General features: G+C 55.0%; 1 protein-coding gene across 3 annotated transcripts in view; it reads left to right on the forward strand.

Moving 5' to 3' along the window:
* Window positions 1-15,525, forward strand: part of LOC138293770 (uncharacterized) — a 50,006-nt gene that overhangs the window by 6,019 nt on the left and 28,462 nt on the right. Inside the window, exon 1 of one of the 3 annotated variants that reach the window (XM_069233113.1) lies at window positions 11,077-11,225. The exons of 1 other annotated variant lie outside the window; for it this stretch is intronic. The gene's annotated coding sequence lies outside the window, so the exon portion shown is untranslated. Of the gene's footprint in view, window positions 1-11,076; window positions 11,226-15,525 lie in introns of those variants that run through there. One more of the 3 variants, XM_069233112.1, reaches the window with a different exon arrangement.

Consider the following 15,525-nt stretch of genomic DNA (forward strand, 5'->3'; position numbering starts at 1 on the left):
GCCGATGCGCATAAGAACAGGGAAAGCACAAAAAGGAGGCGGGGGAGACAAGAAGAACAGGTTGAGTGCATGGCATACCGCTACCGTTGGCAGACAATACAGACACAGCTGCCCCCTGCACTACGCCGTGCTCCTGGTCTCTGCAGATGCAATTCCTGGGATGTGGCCTACATGGCTGTGGTGGACATCTGCACACATGGATGTCACAGGGGCATCTATACCTGTACTTGGCACTATACTGCGGTGGGGTAGAGTGCCACATGGCCTGCATTGCAGAGGGGCCTAGTCTACATATTTCTGCCTGGCCTAGGTACACCCACAGCCCTCCTCCCCCACCCAGACCCCTCCACTGCGCCCAAACTCTGCAGAATGAGGTAGTACTCACCCCCTTGTGTCTGCTGTGATGCCCTCAAGCCCCCATCCAACTCAGGGTAGGCCACCACCAGGATCCGTAACATCAGGGGGGTCATGGTGCGACGGGCACCCCTCCCACGTTGGGAGGCCATCCCCAGCTGAACCTCCGCCGTCTTCTTGCGGTAGCAGCGAATGTCCTCCCATCTCTTCCAGCAGTGGGTGCCCCGTCTCTGGTGGGCCCCCAGGGTCCGGACGTCTTTGGCGATGGCACGCCAAATGTCCTTCTTCTGGTGGGCGCTGGCCTACATGACATGCACAAGGGAAGTAGAGAAGCCATTACCAACTGCACCGTAGATGTAAGTGTCCCCCCTCCCTACCCTTGCCATTTGGCACATGCAGTCATGTTCCCGGAACTCTGCCTCCTTCCCTCTTACAACCAGCCCTCTCCACCCAGGCCTAGCCCATACAACGTGCTCCCTCTGTACTTACCTGTTGGTCTGGAGGACTGTAGAGTAGCGTGTACTGGGGGAGGACCCCGTCTACTAGTTTCTCCAACTCCTGAGCAGTGAAGGCAGGGGCCCTTTCCCCAGACGCAGCAGCCATTGTCGCTTCCAGACCGAGGTCACAGCAGCACTTGCAGTGTAGGTCCTCTCCTGTCGAAGGTCAGGTATCTAGTGATTGAACAGATAGAAAATGGCGGTGACGTCCGCGGCGGTGACGTCCGCGGCGGTGCGTATCATCACCAACGGCGCACTTGTTCATTGGCTCCTGGGACCCATAGGGTCCGATGTTAACCTATGCAGCATTGCGCTGCGGTCTACGACCTCCTACTGCGACGGTGTGCAACGCCAACGCAGTTACCCCACAATCCCATTGTCCCAGTGTAGAGGTCAGGCATCCGCCATTTCAGGGGCCCACATGGCTTCATTTACTTCTGCGTCACACATAGCTAGGCCTACACTCAACACACATGCAGGAAGGGTTTTGTGTTTGGTGTCGTCTTCTGTGTAACTGTGGGTACATACCTTGCTAAAATTTGACTCTGTGGTCGCTGTTGTCCTTCCTAGGTACCGTCAGCTGGGACATTTGAGAAGATGGCGGAATCCTCCGGTGTACCGACCGCTGCTGGACCTGTTGACAATGGAGGAGCGACATGTCATAGTCACCTACCAGTTTGACCGTGCCACAATCCAGGAACTGTGTACCCAGTTGGAGCCAGACCTGATGTCACCAATCCGCCATCCCACTGGAATCCCCCCTGACGTGCAGGTGCTGTCAGTGCTCCATTTCCTTGCAAGTGGGTCTTTTCAGACAACAGTGGCCATGGCATCAGGGATGTCCCAGCCTATGTTTTCAAACGTCCTTTCCAGAGTATTGTCTGCCCTGCTGAAACACGTAAGGAGATACATCATTTTCCCAGAGGTGGAAGATTTGGCTACAGTGAAAGGTGACTTCTATGCCCTTGGACATATCCCCAACATCATAGGTGCTATTGATGGAACCCATGTAGCTCTGGTCCCCCCCCACAGGAGTGAACAGGTGTACAGGAACAGGAAGAGTTATCATTCTATGAATGTACAGATGGTCTGTTTGGCAGACCAATACATCTCCCAGGCTCAGTGCATGACGCCTACATCCTGCTCGATGCTTCACAATCTTGCATTGCGACACCAAGTGCCTTTTCTGCAGGAGGATGGTCCAGATGATGGTGTTGTGGCAGCTGTGGAGCCTGTGGACAGTGATGAGGAGGAAGCTGAGGAAGAAGACAACGACAACAGGGAGTCAGTCATACAGCAACATTTCCAGTGACACACAGGTGAGAACATTTAAATTTTTACCATTACATTCACTGTCACACATATTCCTCTATCCTGTGTGTAATTTCATAGCATTATTTGGTAACTGAGTCCATTACGGTTTCACAGGTGTGGTTACCAACGTGTGTCATCTGCATGCATCCTTTAAGGACTTGCGATGTGTGACATAGGTATGTTGCCTTTACAATTAGAAACGCTTTTTGACACTGTCATTGATAATACATATTACCAAATCATAGACTGACTCCAGATTGTTTTGTGGTTCAGGAGTGTTTATTGAAGTGCTCAAAAATGGAGGGGGATTGTAAAATGGTGATGGGGGATGGTGGAGGAATGTCCATGGCAGAGTCCAGTCTATTAGTCTCACAGGTGCACTGCCCATCTAGGCATAGGAAGTGGAGCTGGGGCAGTTTAAGTATGGACAGGGTAACAAAGTGGGACAGTGGGAGGACAATCAGGGTGGTCTCATTTCCTGGCGGGGGTCTTGCCATCTTGCTCTGTTCTGTTCCTGGATCTCAGGGCCCGCTTGCGTGGTGGTTGTCCGTCTGCAGGGGGTGGGGTGCTGGTGTGGTGGTCCTGTGGCGGGGCGTCCTGTCCACTAGCGCCGGCGGAGGTGGTGGGCAGTTCTTCGTCCTGGCTAGTGTCAGGGGCCCCTTGGAGTGCCACTGTGTCCCTCAAGGTCTGCTGTATGTCCTTCAGCACCCCTACGATGGTGCCCAAGGCGGAGCTGATGAAGACCAACACCAGCAAAGCAACAACAGTGGATTTCCGGACCTGAGTACCTGTGAAACAAGGGGACCAAGTCCAAGAGTCGCGACAATGTCGAGAGTGGGCAGATGCCCAGGAAATGCCAGCTGAGGGTGCAAAGAAGCTGCCACCGGATGGTAGAAGCTGTGGATTCTGCAAGAACGAAGAGAACTAGGAACTTCCCCTTTAGAGGATGGATGTCCCACGTCGTGAAGAGTCGTGCAGAGGTGTTCCCACGCAGAAAGACCGCAAACAAACCTTGCTAGCTGCAAGGGTCGCGGTTAGGGTTTTTGGATGCTGCTGTGGCCCATGAGGGACCAGGATGTCGCCACTTGGATGAGGAGACAGAGGGGGCGCCCAGCAAGTCAGGGAGCCCTTACAGAAGCAGGCAGCACCCGCAGAAGTGCTGGAACAGGCACTTGGAAGAGGAGTGAACCGGAGTCCACCCGAAGACACAAAAGGTAGTCCCACGACGCCGGAGGACAACTCAGAAGGTTGTGCACTGCAGGTTAGAGTGTCGGGGACCCAGGCTTGGCTGTGCACAAAGGAAATCCTGGAAGAGTGCACAGGAGCCAGAGCAGCTGCAAATCACACGATACCCAGCAATGCAGTCTAGCATGGGGAGGCAAGGACTTACCTCCACCAAACTTAGACTGAAGAGTCACTGGACTGTGGGAGTCACTTGGACAGAGTTGCTGAGTTCCAGGGACCACGCTCGTCGTGCTGAGAGGGGACCCAGAGGACCGGTGATGCAGTCTTTTGTAGCCTGCGGTTGCAGGGGGAAGATTCCGTCGACCCACGGGAGATTTCTTCAGAGCTCCTGGTGCAGAAAGAAGGCAGGCTACCCCCAGAGCATGCACCACCAGGAAACAGTCGAGAAGGCGGCAGGAGAAGCGATACAAGGTTGCAGGAGTCGTCTTTGCTACTTTGTTACTCTCACCATCTGTGCCCATCAAAGCATTTCCAGAGGCTGGGGGAGGCTACTCCTCCCCAGCCCTGACACCTTTTTCCAAAGGGAGAGAGTGTAACACCCTCTCTCTGAGGACGTTCTTTGTTCTGCCTTCCTGGGCCAGGCCTGGCTGGACCCCAGGAGGGCAGAACCCTGTCTGAGGGGTTGGCAGCAGCAGCAGCTGCAGTGAAACCCCGGGAAAGGTAGTTTGGCAGTACCCGGGTCTGTGCCTGAGACTCGGGGGATCATGGAATTGTCTCCCCAATGCCAGAATGGCATTGGGGTGACAATTCCATGATCTTAGACATGTTACATGGCCATGATCGGAGTTAACATTGTGACGCTATACATAGGTAGTGACCTATGTATAGTGCACATGTGAAATGGTGTCCCTGCACTCACAAAGTCCGGGGAATTTGCCCTGAACGATGTGGGGGCACCTTGGCTAGTGCCAGGGTGCCCACACACTAAGTAACTTAGCACCCAACCTTCACTAGATGAAGGTTAGACATATACAGGGAGTGCAGAATTATTAGGCAAATGAGTATTTTGACCACATCATCCTCTTTATGCATGTTGTCTTACTCCAAGCTGTAGAGGCTCGAAAGCCTACTACCAATTAAGCATATTAGGTGATGTGCATCTCTGTAATGAGAAGGGGTGTGGTCTAATGACATCAACACCCTATATCAGGTGTGCATAATTATTAGGCAACTTCCTTTCCTTTGGCAAAATGGGACAAAAGAAGGACTTGACAGGCTCAGAAAAGCCAAAAATAGTGAGATATCTTGCAGAGGGATGCAGCACTCTTAAAATTGCAAAGCTTCTGAAGCGTGATCATCGAACAATCAAGCGTTTCATTCAAAATAGTCAACAGGGTCGCAAGAAGCTTGTGGAAAAACCAAGGCGCAAAATAACTGCCCATGAACTGAGAAAAGTCAAGCGTGCAGCTGCCACGATGCCACTTGCCACCAGTTTGGCCATATTTCAGAGCTGCAACATCACTGGAGTGCCCAAAAGCACAAGGTGTGCAATACTCAGAGACATGGCCAAGGTAAGAAAGGCTGAAAGACGACCACCACTGATCAAGACACACAAGCTGAAACGTCAAGACTGGGCCAAGAAATATCTCAAGACTGATTTTTCTAAGGTTTTATGGACTGATGAAATGATAGTGAGTCTTGATGGGCCAGATGGATGGGCCCGTGGCTGGATTGGTAAAGGGCAGAGAGCTCCAGTCCGACTCAGACGCCAGCAAGGTGGAGGTGGAGTACTGGTTTGGGCTGGTATCATCAAAGATGAGCTTGTGGGGCCTTTTCGGGTTGAGGATGGAGTCAAGCTCAACTCCCAGTCCTACTGCCAGTTCCTGGAAGACACCTTCTTCAAGCAGTGGTACAGGAAGAAGTCTGCATCCTTCAAGAAAAACATGATTTTCATGCAGGACAATGCTCCATCACACGCGTCCAAGTACTCCACAGCGTTGCTGGCAAGAAAGGGTATAAAAGAAGGAAATCTAATGACATGGCCTCCTTGTTCACCTGATCTGAACCCCATTGAGAACCTGTGGTCCATCATCAAATGTGAGATTTACAAGGAGGGAAAACAGTACACCTCTCTGAACAGTGTCTGGGAGGCTGTGGTTGCTGCTGCACGCAATGTTGATGGTGAACAGATCAAAACACTGACAGAATCCATGGATGGCAGGCTTTTGAGTGTCCTTGCAAAGAAAGGTGGCTATATTGGTCACTGATTTGTTTTTGTTTTGTTTTTGAATGTCAGAAATGTATATTTGTGAATGTTGAGATGTTATATTGGTTTCACTGGTAATGAAAAATAATTGAAATGGGTATATATTTTTTTTTGTTAAGTTGCCTAATAATTATGCACAGTGATAGTCACCTGCACACACAGATATCCCCCTAACATAGCTAAAACTAAAAACAAACTAAAAACTACTTCCAAAAATATTCAGTTTTGATATTAATGAGTTTTTTGGGTTCATTGAGAACATGGTTGTTGTTCAATAATAAAATTAATCCTCAAAAATACAACTTGCCTAATAATTCTGCACTCCCTGTAGGTGACTTATAAGTTACTTAAGTGCAGTGGTAAATGGCTGTGAAATAACGTGGACATAATTTCACTCAGGCTGCAGTGGCAGGCCTGTGTAAGAATAGTCAGATCTCCCTATGGGTGGCAAAAGAAATGCTGCAGCCCATAGGGATCTCCTGGAACCCCAATACCCTTGGTACCTCAGTACCATATACTATGGAATTATAAGGGTGTTCCAGTATGCCAATGTAAATTGGTGAAATTGGTCACTAGCCTGTTAGTGACAATTTGGAAAGCAGAGAGAGCAAAAACACTGAGGTTCTGGTTAGCAGAGCCTCAGTGAGACAGTTAGGCATCACACCGGGAACACATACACATAGGTCACAAACTTATGAGCACTGGGGCCCTGCCTGGCAGGGTCCCAGTGACACATAACAAACACACTGAAAACATAGGGTTTTCACTATGAGCACTGGGCCCTGGCTAGCAGGATCCCAGTGAGACAGTGAAAACACCCTGACATATACTCACAAACAGGCCAAAAGTGGGGGTAACAAGGTTAGAAAGAGGCTACTTTCTCACAGTCACTTTGGTAGTCTTGGGTACAGTTTGAATCCTGGTCAGCTGTAGTTTACTTAACACCTGCACTAGAGCCTGAGCATTCGAAGCTGTCCTAGAGGGGGGAGTTTGTGCCAGAATCCGATGTGCTTGCAACCGAATCCTACTCCATGCTAAAAGTACCAAATCCATGTTGCCCGATCTATCTGAGCTGTCACAGAAGTCAGCTGACTATTCAGCATCTTACTGTAAATGTTGCTTTCTTTCTGTGTTTTGGGAGGAAGGTTGTGTCCAAGTCTGTCACATACATAGGGGGGTGTGGGAGTGTCCCAGAAGGGTAGCGCTGTAATTCTTTTACTGTTTGGTTCAGTCTAAGCGCCACGTCAGCTGGTTTTAAATAAAGAGACTATACATGGGAGGCAGGCCAGGCATGGTGTCCATGGGCTCTTCTGTTCATGGTCACCCATCGCTCACACACAGCAGAAGGGTCGGCTGGGGCTATGATAGGTGGTGGTCCTTGGCAGATTTCAGGACAGGTAAGGTGGCCAACTGTCCTGCATCCTGCAGGTCTGTCCTGCGGTCCCGGCTCCTGTCCCGCTGGTGCACAGAGGCAGTGCAGGGCGGCAGTGGCCAGAACTTTAGGTTCCCCACAACTTTTACCCCTCTCGAAGAATGAGCAATTCTCACTCTTTCAACCCTCTACGAGCTATTAAAGTGACACCTATCGTTGGGCGTCAAGGAGGAGCTGCGGAACAAGAGGGGTCTTGAAATACAGCTTCAGCAGCACTTCTGCTATGGAGATGCTGAATCAAGCACCTGCTGACAGACAGCTCTGAATGTGTGAATGAAACCTGTGCTGCAGGCCTGTCCTTGGAGTCTGCACTCCTTGTTTATTTCTTTCATTAAGCCTCTTTCAAGGTCCTGACATTCTGTCAGCTCAGTGGGTAGAGGCAGAGGGAGAGCATGGTGTGCCCAGGATCACACAGTGTGTTACAATGGTAGAGCTGAGACTGCAGCGCACTGATCCCTGCCGTGGAGTTTATCACCACACCGTACATTGATGAACCTACCCTGAGGCTGGGCACTTCTCCCTTCTCCCGGTGTATCCATTCTCGCCGTCAGTGTTTACATGGATTCTAAATAGTCCCAGTTTCACCCGGGTCGTCTCACCTACATCAGGCAGGTGTCAGACGCTGTTTACTTGTTTCTTCACTCATTGGGATCAGCCTCTTAAACCTCCGACTCCTGCTACAGTCGGGAGGTGAGCACACGTGCACTCCTGCAGAAAAGAAACGGAGGAACAGGTTTAATAAGTGACCGTTCAAGGGGACAGAACCTGACCAAAAGGGAAGGTGGGATTCAAAAGCAATCTCCTGTTCCATGTGTAGGAGGCTGGCCTGGCTTGTAGTGGGTACCAGAGGTACTTACACCTTGTGCCAGGTCCAGTTATCCCTTATTAGTGTAGAAGAGGTGTTTCTAGCAGCTTAGGCTGATAGAAGGTAGCTATAGAAGAGCAGCTTAGGTTGAACTAGGAGACATGCAAAGCTCCTACTATACCACTGGTGTCATACGCACAATATCATAGGAAAACACAATACTCAGAGTTACTAAAAATAAAGGTACTTTATTATAGTAACACACTAGATTACTTATAAGCAGTCCTCTCCAACTGGAGGTAAGTACACTATATATATATATATATATATATATATATACACACACACACACACAATAATAATTATGACTTAGCATAGGAAACAACAAGCATTGGCAGGAATTGTAGAAAATAGCTAGGGCCCTAGGGGAGGGCCAAACCATTTACTAAAACGGTTGAATGCAAAGTGAAGTCCCCCACCCAAGGATATGAAGTAGTTAGAGGGGAGCTGGGAGAACTCAGAACCCAAAGCAGTGAGTACCTTAGTGACCCCCCAGCGACCAGGAGAGCAGAGGTTACTACCTGCTCTTTCCCAGGACTAACAGGAGGACTTAGGAAATGGAATGTGCAAGAACAGGACCAGACCAGAGGAAGGAGAGGACCTGCAAAAGAAGGGGACGGTGTCCCCTCCACGGTGGAGTGTGCAGATGGGGCAGGAGCCACTGCCCACCTTTCTGTGGATGAAGATTCGGGTCGACGGGGGAAGGAGAAGATCAGCTGTGGAGCTCAGGAGCTGCAGAGAAGTCCTTGGAGCTGTGGAGATGTCCCACATCAATCGCTGGGTCGCAGATGGTCAGTGGTTAGGAGATCCACCAACAAGCTTTGGCAAATGCAAGATGAAGCAAAAGAAGAATTGCAAGACTGAAGAGGACCATCCAGGTCCAGGGGACTCAACCCTTAGAGGGGAGTCTGGGCTGACCCTCATCAGTCGGGAAGGTCAGCAGAAGCAGTCGCAGCCCCTACACGCAATCCACTAGCAGCAGGCACAGTAAGTTGCAGTGAGGCCCAATCAGCACACCCGGAGAGGCGTCCCACATCGCTAGATCAGCAGAGGAGAGACGGTCCTTGCAAGGATGAAGTGCTTGGGGCCGGGGCTACTTGGAGCCTGAAGATCCCTTAGAGCAGGAGAAAACAAGCCTTGGTTGCTGCAAGAGTTGTGGTGGACACAGGAGTACTGTCCTGCAAGGAGATTCAAGGGCTCACCGTCTCCCAAAGTAGTAGTGAGTGACCTGTGGCCAATACATGGGTAGAATGGCTTCCCTGCACTTACAAACTCGTGTGTAATGGAGCTGGAGTTCGTAGGGGCACCTCTACTCTTGCAGGGGTGCCCACACACACACAGGTAGCTGTACCCTGCACACTGTGCTAGGAGGGCCTACCATGGGGGTGACTTACAGTGACCTGGTGCTGTGACCTGTGGTGAAAGGGTGCAGGCACATTTTGCGTGGGCTCCCATGGGAGGCACAATATGCAGCCTGTGGGGAAACCCCTGGTGCCCCAGTGGCCTGGGTATCTAAGTACCATATACTAGGGCTTACATGGGGGCACCAGTATGCCAATTGTGGAGTGCACAAAGGTCCATGCTAACCAAATTTGGAGGGAGAGAGCACAATAACTGGGGTCCTGCTTAGCAGGATCACAGTGAAAACAGTCTAAGCATACTGACAGCAGGCAAAAAGCGGGGGTAACCATGCCAAAAAGAAGGTACTTTCCTACACCATGTTTCCAGCTGGGCCACTGGATCACAACTGTGGTGGCAGTGACTACCAGTCCGAGGCAATTGTCACTATGTTGTGGGTCTTACCAAGTTTCAGCAAACAGAGTTTATTCCAGCACATTTACCGTGAAGTGGTGAAGCTGAGATTAGAGGTTGTCTCCTAGTTCCGTGCCGTTGACACACCCAGCGGACCCGGCAGTGGTGTAACAATAGCCCCGCAGTGCCTGCGGTGCGGGAGGGTCCCGAGCTCCAGGTGGACCCCCGGCGCTCTGCGCAGGCAGCGGACCATGGCCTGAAAGCTCCTCACTGGATCCGGAGCGTGGGGGCCCCCTCTATGTATTTTGCCAGGCGGCTGCCTGAAGTTTCCCTAGGCCCCTGGGACCCAGTCCTGTAGCAGTTGGTTATCACACGGCAGAAGCTGATATTCACCTTCGGTGTTTACGAATCTCAAGGCTATCTCATTCCATTCGGATACCAGGGCTCTCCACTTCTAAACTCCGCACCCCGCTGCAGTAGGAGTAGCCAAGATTTACACCAGTAGGTGGTAAAGGGATTACATCTGTAACACAGAATGAATAGTAATGATCAGTGCTTGATTTGTAACAGACTGAGGGCCGGATTCTGAGTTTGGCGGATGGGATACTCAGTCACAAACATGACGGATGTCCGCCGTGTTACGATCCCATGATATCCTACGGAAATTGTACTTCGGCGGGCGCGACACCGCTCACGTTTGTGCGCAAGTAACCCGTCACCAAGCTGGACATCAGGCCACAAGTGCGGGGGACCCAAAGTTTTAATCAGAAGGTCGTAGCTGGTGTCGAAGGTTGGGGTGCTGCATACCGAGGCTGCGTAGTCTTGATCTCACCCCGTACCCCTTGAATGCACCACTGGACACTCCCTGCCGCTTCATCCCACGACTGCTTCTTTCTCCGTTTGTCACTGTTTCTCCATCTTTCTCTTCCTCGCTCCTTTTGTGTTGTTCTCGTCCTGGATCAAACCTGCTGAAAAAACATCAGTGCCGGTGCGCTCCACCTGCAAGCACCGGGTCAAATTAAGCACTTGCAATCTCACGGTCACACTCACTCTGCGGCCGAGGCATAGCTTGTAAGATGGTCTGATTCAGAGGGGGGCAGACTGAAACCCCCGGAGTGCGGCCTGTGACCCTCAGTCCCGGCGGACATCCCCTGGGGCTCTGGTCTAGGAGGCAATGTGCGGAGGATGTAGCGCTTGGGCCGGAGCTAGCTTCGAGTCTCGGCGCTTGCTCCACAGCCTGTGATCCTGGGCAGATCCCCGTGCCCGAGCCCTGGGGAGAGACTGCACCGATGGGCCAGGAATGGGGAATAACCCGCGGGGGGGGGGGGGGGGCTCTCTCTACCGCCCGCACGACGCGTGACACCTCCCACCGGAGCAGTGTCTCCCCTCTGCGCAGGCGCCGTTATTCCCCATTCTGGGCTTTAAACTCGCACAAAGGAGCGGCCTGGGAGAGGGTTCATGGTCCCGGCTCCTGCGGGGTTCAGGGCTGTCCAGGAGCCCCCTCATCATCATCACCTCTGACTGCTGAGAGACCCCGACTCCGGGGGGAGCTGGGATCAGGTGAGAGTCAGTCTGCAGAGGATCACTCCCTGCCGGGGGAGCTGGGATCAGGTGAGTGTCAGTCTGCAGAGGATCACTCCCTGCCGGGGGAGCTGGGATCAGGTGAGAGTCAGTCTGCAGAGGATCACTCCCTGCCGGGGGAGCTGCGATCAGGTGAGAGTCAGTCTGCAGAGGATCACTCCCTGCCGGGGGAGCTGGGATCAGGTGAGAGTCAGTCTGCAGAGGATCACTCCCTGCCGGGGGAGCTGGGATCAGGTGAGAGTCAGTCTGCAGAGGATCACTCCCTGCCGGGGGAGCTGCGATCAGGTGAGAGTCAGTCTGCAGAGGATCACTCCCTGCCGGGGGAACTGGGATCAGGTGAGAGTCAGTCTGCAGAGGATCACTCCCTGCCGGGGGAGCTGCGATCAGGTGAGAGTCAGTCTGCAGAGGTTCACATCCCCTGCACTGGTGTAGCTGGGATCAGGTGAGAGTCAGTCTGCAGAGGATCACTCCCTGCCGGGGGAACTGGGATCAGGTGAGAGTCAGTCTGCAGAGGATCACTCCCTGCCGGGGGAGCTGCGATCAGGTGAGAGTCAGTCTGCAGAGGTTCACATCCCCTGCACTGGTGTAGCTGGGATCAGGTGAGAGTCAGTCTGCAGAGGATCACTCCCTGCCGGGGGAACTGGGATCAGGTGAGAGTCAGTCTGCAAAGGATCACTCCCTGCCGGGGGAGCTGGGATCAAGGGAGAGTCAGTCTGCAGAGGACTGAGTATCGTGAGCTCTGGCTTTGGGTCGGCGACACCTTTCAGCCATATGCTGTGAGCAGTGCCCAGGCCTCTGCACACCAGGGTCTGGAGTAAGGTGTGTCCAAGGGTCATCCCATGAGCCCAGACCCTCCTGCCCAGCGCGCTGTGGGCATGGAAGGGGTCACAAAGCTTGGCAAAGGTCCCTTGATATCCAGAGCCCAGGGGCACCCGGACAGCAGCCTCTGCGCCCATGTGAGGGCCACAGCTCGGGGACCTGGGTCTGTGGGGACTGGGTGTGGGTGAATGCCACCCTCTGTGCCCATCACTGGCTGCCCAGTGCGCTGTGGGCATGGAAGGGGTCACAAAGCTTGGCAAAGGTCCCTTGATATCCAGAGCCCAGGGGCACCCGGACAGCAGCCTCTGCGCCCATGTGAGGGCCACAGCTCGGGGACCTGGGTCTGTGGGGACTGGGTGTGGGTGAATGCCACCCTCTGTGCCCATCACTGGCTGCCCAGTGCGCTGTGGGCATGGAACGGGTCACAAAGCTTGGCAAAGGTCCCTTGATATCCAGAGCCCAGGGGCACCCGGACAGCAGCCTCTGCGCCCATGTGAGGGCCACAGCTCGGGGACCTGGGTCTGTGGGGACTGGGTGTGGGTGAATGCCACCCTCTGTGCCCATCACTGGCTGCCCAGTGCGCTGTGGGCATGGAAGGGGTCACAAAGCTTGGCAAAGGTCCCTTGATATCCAGAGCCCAGGGGCACCCGGACAGCAGCCTCTGCGCCCATGTGAGGGCCACAGCTCGGGGACCTGGGTCTGTGGGGACTGGGTGTGGGTGAATGCCACCCTCTGTGCCCATCACTGGCTGCCCAGTGCGCTGTGGGCATGGAACGGGTCACAAAGCTTGGCAAAGGTCCCTTGATATCCAGAGCCCAGGGGCACCCGGACAGCAGCCTCTGCGCCCATGTGAGGGCCACAGCTCGGTGACCTGGGTCTGTGGGGACTGGGTGTGGGTGAATGCCACCCTCTGTGCCCATCACTGGCTGCCCAGTGCGCTGTGGGCATGGAAGGGGTCACAAAGCTTGGCAAAGGTCCCTTGATATCCAGAGCCCAGGGGCACCCGACAGCAGCCTCTGCGCCCATGTGAGGGCCACAGCTCGGGGACCTGGGTCTGTGGGGACTGGGTGTGGGTGAATGCCACCCTCTGTGCCCATCACTGGCTGCCCAGTGCGCTGTGGGCATGGAAGGGGTCACAAAGCTTGGCAAAGGTCCCTTGATATCCAGAGCCCAGGGGCACCCGGACAGCAGCCTCTGCGCCCATGTGAGGGCCACAGCTCGGGGACCTGGGTCTGTGGGGACTGGGTGTGGGTGAATGCCACCCTCTGTGCCCATCACTGGCTGCCCAGTGCGCTGTGGGCATGGAACGGGTCACAAAGCTTGGCAAAGGTCCCTTGATATCCAGAGCCCAGGGGCACCCGGACAGCAGCCTCTGCGCCCATGTGAGGGCCACAGCTCGGTGACCTGGGTCTGTGGGGACTGGGTGTGGGTGAATGCCACCCTCTGTGCCCATCACTGGCTGCCCAGTGCGCTGTGGGCATGGAAGGGGTCACGAAGCTTGGCAAAGGTCCCTTGATATCCAGAGCCCAGGGGCACCCGGACAGCAGCCTCTGCGCCCATGTGAGGGCCACAGCTCGGGGACCTGGGTCTGTGGGGACTGGGTGTGGGTGAATGCCACCCTCTGTGCCCATCACTGGCTGCCCAGTGCGCTGTGGGCATGGAAGGGGTCACAAAGCTTGGCAAAGGTCCCTTCATATCCAGAGCCCAGGGGCACCCAGACAGCAGCCTCTGCGCCCATGTGAGGGCCACAGCTCGGGGACCTGCGTCTGTGGGGACTGGGTGTGGGTGAATGCCTCCCTGTGTGCCCATCACTGGCTGCCCAGCACGCTGTGGGCATGGAAGGGGCCACAAAGCTTGGCAAAGGTCCCTTGATATCCAGAGCCCAAGGGCACCCGGACAGCAGCCTCTGCGCCCATGTGAGGGCCACAGCTCGGGGACCTGCGTCTGTGGGGACTGGGTGTGGGTGAATGCCACCCTCTGTGCCCATCACTGGCTGCCCAGTGCGCTGTGGGCATGGAAGGGGTCACAAAGCTTGCCAAAGGTCCCTTCATATCCAGAGCCTAGGGGCACCCGGACAGCAGCCTCTGCGCCCATGTGAGCTGGGTCTTTGGGGACTGGGTGGGGGTGAATGCCACCCTCTGTGCCCATCACTGGCTGCCCAGTGCGCTGTGGGCATGGAAGGGGTCACAGAGCTTGGCAAAGGTCCCTTGATATCCAGAGCCAAGGGGCACCCGGACAGCAGCCTCTGCGCCCATGTGAGGGCCACAGCTCGGGGACCTGCGTCTGTGGGGACTGGGTGGGGGTGAATGCCACCCTCTGTGCCCATCACTGGCTGCCCAGCGCGCTGTGGGCATGGAAGGGGCCACAAAGCTTGGCAAAGGTCCCTTCATATCCAGAGCCCAGGGGCACCCGGACAGCAGCCTCTGCGCCCATGTGAGGGCCACAGCTCGGGGACCTGCGTCTGTGGGGACTGGTGGGGGTGAATGCCACCCTCTGTGCCCATCACTGGCTGCCCAGCGCGCTGTGGGCATGGAAGGGGCCACAAAGCTTGGCAAAGGTCCCTTCATATCCAGAGCCCAGGGGCACCCGGACAGCAGCCTCTGCGCCCATGTGAGGGCCACAGCTCGGGGACCTGGGTCTGTGGGGACTGGGTGTGGGTGAATGCCACCCTCTGTGCCCATCACTGGCTGCCCAGCGCGCTGTGGGCATGGAAGGGGTCACAGAGCTTGGCAAAGGTCCCTTGATATCCAGAGCCCAGGGGCACCCGGACAGCAGCCTCTGCGCCCATGTGAGGGCCACAGCTCGGGGACATGCGTCTGTGGGGACTGGTGGGGGTGAATGCCTCCCTCTGTGCCCATCACTGGCTGCCCAGTGCGCTGTGGGCATGGAAGGGGTCACAAAGCTTGGCAAAGGTCCCTTCATATCCAGAGCCCAGGGGCACCCAGACAGCAGCCTCTGCGCCCATGTGAGGGCCACAGCTCGGGGACCTGCGTCTGTGGGGACTGGGTGTGGGTGAATGCCTCCCTGTGTGCCCATCACTGGCTGCCCAGCACGCTGTGGGCATGGAAGGGGCCACAAAGCTTGGCAAAGGTCCCTTGATATCCAGAGCCCAAGGGCACCCGGACAGCAGCCTCTGCGCCCATGTGAGGGCCACAGCTCGGGGACCTGCGTCTGTGGGGACTGGGTGTGGGTGAATGCCACCCTCTGTGCCCATCACTGGCTGCCCAGTGCGCTGTGGGCATGGAAGGGGTCACAAAGCTTGCCAAAGGTCCCTTCATATCCAGAGCCTAGGGGCACCCGGACAGCAGCCTCTGCGCCCATGTGAGCTGGGTCTTTGGGGACTGGGTGGGGGTGAATGCCACCCTCTGTGCCCATCACTGGCTGCCCAGTGCGCTGTGGGCATGGAAGGGGTCACAGAGCTTGGCAAAGGTCCCTTGATATCCAGAGCCAAGGGGCACCC

The sequence above is a fragment of the Pleurodeles waltl genome, chromosome 4_2 (genome assembly GCF_031143425.1).
Source record: "Pleurodeles waltl isolate 20211129_DDA chromosome 4_2, aPleWal1.hap1.20221129, whole genome shotgun sequence".
NCBI lineage: Eukaryota > Metazoa > Chordata > Amphibia > Caudata > Salamandridae > Pleurodeles > Pleurodeles waltl.